Source organism: Ornithodoros turicata, unplaced genomic scaffold (genome assembly GCF_037126465.1).
Source record: "Ornithodoros turicata isolate Travis unplaced genomic scaffold, ASM3712646v1 Chromosome34, whole genome shotgun sequence".
Classification (NCBI taxonomy): Eukaryota; Metazoa; Arthropoda; class Arachnida; order Ixodida; family Argasidae; genus Ornithodoros; species Ornithodoros turicata.
The window spans coordinates 428,491-436,745 of record NW_026999361.1 but is presented as its reverse complement, the minus strand read 5'-3'; the positions used below and the strand labels follow the sequence as shown (position 1 = coordinate 436,745).

The window sequence follows — 8,255 nt, the reverse complement described above, 5'->3', positions numbered from 1 at the left end:
GTCTGGGCAAAGAGTATGTGTTGCTTTGGAGCCACTTATCACCAGTACATTTAAGATCATTGCAGAGAGACAATGGCTAAATGTGCACTGCAAGCGTGACAGTTTGCTGAAAGTCCTGTGCACGTGATTGCTGTGGCCAAAGTTATTCTGAAGGACACCGTGGCATGCAGACATAGAGAACGATTACGGTTTATTACTTAGCAAGTTCAGGGCCCATACGTTCACCATGTCCTTGTAAACAAATTTTTGTTTAGAGATCAAGAAGTTATTCCAGCAAATTAATGACAAATTTTCTGCACACTTTTGTGCACACATCTGTGTTTCACATTTTGCGTGTCTTAAGTGCTAAGCGTATATGTGCGGAAAAAGTGATAAGCGTATGCTTTGTGTGAATATCCATTTTGTAGATCTTAGTTACGTGCACTACAGAGCATTTACTCATCTTGTACTGCTGCAGAGATTCCTCGATCGCATACATGTCTCGACTCATGTGAGAGCAAGTTTGACGCTACAATGCTCACCATGTCCCCAGCAAAAATTTGTTTAGAAATCAGTAATGTAAAGCAAACTGACAACACTGTATGTGCATATGTTTTGTGTGCGTAAGGACGCTAGGACACTCTCTCATTTTACTGAGAAGCATACGCTTTGTGTAGATATGGTTTTCACGGGCATTAGTAACATTTACTACAAGTTATTTATTGACCTACTGCTCTTAGAGCTCTTAGCCTGCCATATCATAGTATTGTTCATGATGCAGAGAATGCATCAAGTTTTGGCCAACATTCCGGTGATCCACGAAACGCCGAATGCCTTGCATGTATGCATTACATTCTCTGGTAAACATAAACCCAGTAAACCATGAATGTCTCTAGGATGACTCTGAGACATCCTTATCAGGATATATTGACATCCTGTGGATGTCCATACTAATCCAGATGACGTCATCCAGGACGTCCCATGGATGATAGAAGAAACACCCATATTATGTCATAAAGACATCCTAAGAGACGTGATTTGGGCCTTAATAGGGCATGCTTCAGAGCCTTCGTGGGATGTGCTTTGGACCTTAAAGGGATGTTGGTGTGTTTTTATGGTGTGATGAGAGATTACTACATCAAGACATAAATCCATGACTCAACTCTAGATATGTTTATTACATTTCTTATGCATAAACAGTGTTTTGTACTGTATATTCTAATGTATCACAGACAGCATATATATTTATCACAGCATACAGAAGGCGCATGTATGTTTGGCCAAAATTTTCTTAAATTCGTGAGGTCTTCTTTGGGAAAACCAGTTGAATATATATATTCTGGATGAGGCATACCTAAAGTTGGTACAGTATCAGTAATGAACTGTCATATTTAGTATTCTAATCACTGGAAGTAGACAGGCAGTTTAAATTGCAAAGCGGTAGGGGATGACTTTGGGATTTAAAGTGCCAGCTTATTTCCACTAATTAAATGGGTTAAGTATGAAAATTCATTATCAATATAACACCTCTAGGTAGACCTCAGCCGGAATAAATATGTTCAACAAGTTTCACAAAAGAAGAACTAATCACGAATTTAAGAAAATTTCAGAACGCAATGAAGGATCAGCTCCCAGAAATGAAGGAAAAACCTTAACAGGCATCAGTCTGAGACTTCTTCTTGCCTTCGCGATCTTTCGCGTGGCGCAACCAAGCCTTTATCGCTGCCTCAACTTCAACCCTCGTAGCTGCTGTTGTCTTTTTATTGGCCCGTACAGCTCCTGAAACAAATGGCAATTAAGATTCCTTGTCACCGTGGGGGATAAAATAGAGGAGCACTGAAACACAGGCCATATCGAGCAGTTTTCGGTTCATTTCCTGAGCTGTCTGTATTTGTTACAAGGGATCAAAACCGGAGTTTTTAGTTCCATATGTAGGGTCATCTATGCAGTAGAATTGCACTCGTTAGGTACGTTTCAGGAAGTTTTCTAAAATTGTTTGATACACTGTCTGACATCAATGGAAGGAATATGGAAAAGTTGTCAATTTCACACTCAAGCATGACAAGTCAAATTGCTGCCCACATCCAGTGTTTTTACACTGTTATTCCCTGGCAGTGTTATTTGAAATTACCAGCTAAACCGTGGATGGGTAGAAATCCAGCGAACGGGTAGAGATGTAGAAAGGGAGTTGCCCCAGGACAGGAGCCGCCGATATTTCGAACAGAGACTGTTCTTCTTCTGGGCACCGTCCTCATGATTGGCATGGTATTTAAAGGGGTAGGTGTGACGTGTTTAAAGGTTCATGCGAATTGCGGGTCAACAGCCCGGAGGGAAGAAAGGGTCCGTACGGGCTTCTACGGCCGGAGGGAATGACCGCTTTGTTAGAGTGTGGAGGGGATTATGTGAACGGAGTGATCTTGGCTCCAGACTGGTTACAGAAAAATGGGAGATTCATGAACACGTGGACGAAACAGGACAACAGGCAAGAATTAGCGAAAGATAAGGAGGTTAGTGGTTACTTGGGGCAAATTCCAGAGCGAGCAAAGTCTAGCGAGTGAGCAAATAAAAAATAAATAAATAAACAATAAAAAATAAAAAAAGCAATAAAAAGAAAGGCTTTGCTCGCTCTGGAATTTTCCCCATGTAACCACTAACCTCCTTATCTTTCGCTAATTCTTGCCTTCTGTCCTGTTTTGTCCTCGTGTTCATGGACCTCTCATTTTTCTGTAACGAGTCTGGAACCAAGATCACTCCGTTCACATAATCCCCTGCACACTCTAACAAAGCGGCCATTCACTCCGGCTGTAGAAGCCCGACGGACCCTTTCTTTTCTCCGGACTGTTGACCCGCAATTCGCATGAATCTTTACACGTCACACCTAACCCTTTAGATACACTGCTAATGATGAGGACGGTGCCCAGAAGAAGAACAGTCTCTGTTCGAAATATCAGCGGCTCCTGTCTGAGGCAACTCCCTTTCTACAGCTAAACCGTGGCACTGCCAAACATGCTGTTGCAGAGTGTAAAGGCTCACCAGTTGTATGATAGAGAATTTGGAGTCACAGAAGAAAGACAACTCCTTTACATGGGCCGTGTTTACTTTAGTATCCGCTTCGTTCGGAACTCCAGCCCAAACTGCACCCCTCGGGACGCGCAAACCAGCCAGGTGTCAGGTTACACCGCGTCCACAGGCCAGTCCACGCATGCAAGGCAGCCCGCGAGTTTGAAGAAATTTACAGAGTCACTGGTTCACATGATTCGTCTGGTACGGCGTGTGTATGTGAAGGTGTGGGGGCCGCGAAGGAAGTCTGTTTTCGGGAAATAATACAGAGAGCCTATCTCTCTGCACTCACAGTTTTGTAGAGCGGCTATACCCAGGCTCCTCAAGGTGAATTATCAACGGGATCGGGATGCAATATGCTCTATGATAATTCCTCAAAGACCCCTTAGCACCTCATCCTTTCTATACTTATCAATAGAGATAGTAGATCACAATCAGAACAAAAACAGAAATATAGGGCAATTTCTATCTTTTCTTTTTGTAGCTGTTGAAGCTGTGAGGTGTACAGAGCCACACGTACAGTGTAACAAAGAGCGGGCAGGTTGGTACATATTGCTGACAGACGAGACGTAGTACACAAGGACGAGACAGACGATGTCGCACACTTTCAACCATCTAGTAAAACAGTGGTTGAAAGTGTGTGACATTGTCTGTCTTGACTTTGTGTACTACGTTGCGTCTGTCAGCTACACATACAGTGTTTTAAGTATACATGATTATTGTCGTTATACGTGAAGAAATATGTATTAAAAATCCCCTCTCCAAGGTCATGGGGCAAACTATATTTGACTTCCTACAACTTTTGCTATAACTGACGCAAGCACTAAGGGGTAAAGCAGAGGGGGAGAAAATGAAGTACTGTTCGGAATCGTAATTGCAATTTGGTCCAGACTCACAAGAATTAGAAACTTGAAAGCTGCGGCATACATACTAAAAATGATCCCTGGAACCTTCAGTTCAACGAACTTTCTCTTTCCCTTTTGACCGAGCCAGCTGTACTCCTCTGCCAAGGAGTCAGTGATGAGGTAGCTCAGCATGTTGCGTGTTGCCTGACCTGGGTGATTCCCTCCAATGTGGCACAGTTCCTCTACCTGCAAACAAATACACCACGCAAAAAATTACAAAACACGAAAGAGAGAATCTTACTGCATCGCAAGACTCTGCATCCACACTGCTCTCAGTTTGGATGGCATTGAAGATCTATACCTGGGTAGTTCCATTTTAAATCGACGCGGGTGGGGAACTGACAATTTTTAATTTCCATGAAAAAATATATGTTAGATAGCATCTCAATTAATGACAACAATTCCGTGCTCCATCCGATGAACCGTTTCCGATGTGGAGAAGCGGAAAATTGCGGCGGCAAATGTTGCTTCGAATTTTTCCCCAACTTTGGCCTCGTAGAACAGTGCTTCTTGCCTTACCACATCCTTTAAATTTGGCTGATAAAAATTATGGGTACAGGGCAGCATGTAGAAAAAGTCTCGTGACTCCTACTTTAAAGGAGCACTACGAAAAAAGTCCTGGATATTGCACTTTGGCAAGAAATGTACGATTTCAAACTTTTACTGTTCATGAGCGGGTGCTCGCAATCCCTTAAAAGTAGGTTCATTAGAACCGCTAACTCATTCTCTATCGAATGGTGTAGATATCATTTATATAGCTTCTGTGGTAGAGCAAGCAGACGGCTGTAAGTAGAAGCAACTCGCCAAACTTGCTCATCTTGGACGCCATCTGTGCAAGCCACTGCAATACTTATTTCGTTAATTTTGCTGCAAAAGGTAGTTTGACATGTCATCTATTAGCTGCAACAAAACATGTTGCATTGTTTTTTTGGTAAGGACACCACCATTTTTTTCCGTAACCATGTTGCGCTCGGCGGCCAAGCCTTGTGCTCATTCCTTTGTTTAACCTGTGATATTAATCAAGACTGGTTAATAATATGCCATTGCATTTTTAAAGCAGTACACGTGAAACTGCACACTTTGCATTGTAGATATATGGTGACTGTACCTATGATTACACCTTTGTACCACTGCAATACTTACAAAGGTGTCTCTTAACGAAAGGAAAGTTAGGTAGCAAGCGAGCTGGTGGTGACGATCCATGACTTGAAAACCCGAGACGAGGTAGGGACGATAACATGCAGACAAACACAAACACGTGTTTGTGTTTGTCTGTTATCGTCCCTACCTCGTCCCGGGTTTTCAAGTCATGGGTGTCTCTTAAATTCTGATAATTCAAGACAGGAACACATAAAGAGACGTTTCTGCGCAGTGTTTCATCAGAATGTTTCTTCGCAGTTTATATCTCAAAATTGTTTAGTTTGTTGGCAGCCAATTCACATTAATAATAAAAAGGTCGATTACCAGCTGTGATGCCTTGCATTCAGTCAGAGAAGCGTTGAACCTCTCGAACTCCTCCACACTATCAAAAGCGGTTTGCACAAGATTTGGAGCAGCTTCAAAGGCGCGGATATGGTCTGAACATAGCTGCTGTAGCAGTTCACCCTGCTGTAGTTGTGTGAGGCGCATCATTTGTAGGAGCATCATCGCTTGGTGCTGAAATTCTGTTTGAAAAAAATAAAGAAGTCCTAGTCATTATGGCAATATTGTCAGCTGTGGCACATGATATTAGTCTGAAATGCAAGGGACAAAAGCAAGAAAAAAAAGAGGAAATGGAAGGACAAAATCACAGATTTTCAGTTCTTTTCAGAAAAGAGATGTTCACATAGTGCCTCCTCCTGTCAGCTGTCTCAAGCTCCTTTTCACTTGGCGTGTATGAGCTTCCCCACACCAAAGCTGCCACATATGTATCTGTGTATGACGTGTAGTCAACACGCAGAAGGGCAAATCCCCTACAAGAATGCTGGAAGCTCCTTTGGACATGACAGCTACCTCTGGAAATATCTAACCTTTCATGGTGAGACAGCAAAGGGAAATGCAGCCCATGAGTGCCAAACGGGCTACACAAAAAGGCTATGCACAACTAATGCCTGCGATGTATGCTATAATTTTCATAAGGTACATACGGGCATTGTTTGCAAACATCATCCTTGATACTAGAGAAAAAATACTTAATTTAAACCTGCATACTGTCAGCAGTAATATTCGAAATATTTGATTCACTAATAATGAAAAGTGCTACTTTATTTAAGCCAGGGAGCTACTATATTTGCAGGACCCTAAAATGCACATAGTAGAACTAAGTGGTAACCTGGAGACACCAGCACTAAAATGCATCTGAAAATTTGGATTGTAAACACGAATTTTGTCAACAGGATTAGCACCTTGGGGCGGCAAAACCTTTCTTGGCTGCTTGCTGAGCATTTGACGAAGACTGTCATTTCCTGAAAGAATAATACTTGGTTCAGTCGTATAATCTGGAAGATTGCATGGCTATCGCCTCATTTGAGAACATCATGCAATCAGGTGTACATACCTGAAGGGCTAGGAGAGGGCAGGTCCACAGAATTCTGAGTCGAGAGTTCATCAACAGTGTCTTCTGCCGGACAATGTAACAGTGTAAAAAACATGACAAAAAAAACAATGAGGAACAGTGTATCTGATGTCACGATCACTACACCCATATCGCACCTTTATGCTGAGAGTGGCGTTATTCCTTTGTCCTCCCGATTCAACACCCTAACCCTCCGCTGTATTTTACTTCTTTTCTCTAGTCAGCACTTCCTTCGCGTTGCCTTCCGCGTCACCAGTATCGTGTCCTTCCGCGCCCTCCGGTGGACCCCCAGGATCTATCCGCAACTGGCGTTCGCCGAACGCTTGTTCCTCCAGCTCTATGCGATGCCGGTCAGCTTATCCAGGTTGGTTCCGTCGCCCGCTGCTCCCGCTCCGGATATCAGTATCCGCGTCGTGCCCCTATTCAACCCTGGTCGCGCCAACCTTCCTCCCCCTGCAGTACTCTCCGCGCTCCTCGACAGTCACGTTAGTTCACTCTCCTCTCACCTTGCGATCTTCACCGATGGCTCTGTCGTAAACGAGAAAGCGGGCATTGGCTTCTTCATACCATCCATGGGCGTGCGCAGGAGCATCCGCCTCCCTGACTACATCCCGATCTACTTTGCAGAGCTAGTGGCTCTTCTGATGGCGCTCCAAGCCGTGCCGTCCTCGCACAATCTAGTCTGCTTCTTCACCGACTCCTTGTCCCTAGTCTCCAAATTGGACAGTGTCAGGAGCTCGCATGAACGTGACCTGCTTCTCACATTCTCTCCCTCCTTCATCCATGAAATTGTTCTGACATGGGTTCCCGGCCACTGCGGGCTTCCCGCTAACGAAGTCGCGGATTCTCTTGCGCGTGCCGCCGTCGCATCTACTCACCTCGCTGTTCTACCCCTCATTCCTACGGTTCTATACGCAATGTACAAAAGGTTCGACAGCCTCCGTAGAGCTGCTGCCCTCCAACAGCAGCTCCGCGCGCGGCCTGAACTAGCGCACCTGGAATTTGGCTGGAACCCTCTCCTTTGTGGTTCGCGGCGAATGGAGGTTCTGCTCACGCGTTTTCGCTGTCGCGTCATCCAGCTAAACTACTACCTCCATAGAATTCGCCGCTCTGTCTCTCCTCTTTGCCCCTACTGCCAACAAGACGAAACTATTGAACACTTTTTTCTCCACTGTTCGCGCTACTCATCCCAACGCGCCATGTTCCTAGCCGTCCCGCTCCGTGCCCACGATGTTCCACTGTCGGCATCTTCCATTCTGTCTTTTGGTAGATTGTCAGGTCGTCATTCCATTCCCCCGCTCATCTTTTATTCAGTCATTTCATTCATCTCATCCTCTCATCGCTTCACGTAACCGTCATTAACTGGGCCCTCATGTCACGATCCGTGGCTAATTGCCCCGTGCTATGCGCCACTGCGGAGAAAGACGAAGAAGAAGAAGAATCGCCGCAAGAGCTGCGTGGCACAACGCTCGCTGTGGGTGAAGTTGTGCGGCGGCTACGTAGTGAGTGATTTCCGCTTGAGCAATCAGCATACTCAACTCACATGTAGAAGGAATACATGCCATAGACACTGTGGTGTGACTTACTATCGACACTTTTATCAGAAAAGGTTCCTGGGAAAGGGGGAAGACCTGTGGAAATGTCGTCAGGCTCGTCAATATCTGAGTCCGATTCAGGCACCTGAATGCGCTTTCGCTTTCTGTGAGGTTGAGAACCTGGAAGGGGAAAAATGTACCCAATTCTAAAATTTCTATTGT

The 8,255-nt window shown here is 44.6% G+C and overlaps 2 long non-coding RNA genes across 2 annotated transcripts; both read right to left on the bottom strand.

The window, feature by feature from the left end:
- Positions 1–1,726: 1,726 nt before the first annotated feature.
- LOC135373879 (uncharacterized) lies at positions 1,727–4,100 on the bottom strand. The gene is made up of 2 exons (XR_010416643.1): positions 3,971–4,100; positions 1,727–1,758 (listed from the first exon to the last, which is right to left on the bottom strand). It is a non-coding gene; the product is annotated as an uncharacterized LOC135373879 (long non-coding RNA).
- A 17-nt stretch (positions 4,101–4,117) lies between these two features.
- On the bottom strand, positions 4,118–6,393 carry LOC135373878 (uncharacterized). Its single transcript, XR_010416642.1, has 3 exons — positions 6,329–6,393; positions 5,409–5,608; positions 4,118–4,130 (listed from the first exon to the last, which is right to left on the bottom strand). It is a non-coding gene; the product is annotated as an uncharacterized LOC135373878 (long non-coding RNA).
- Positions 6,394–8,255: the final 1,862 nt, after the last annotated feature.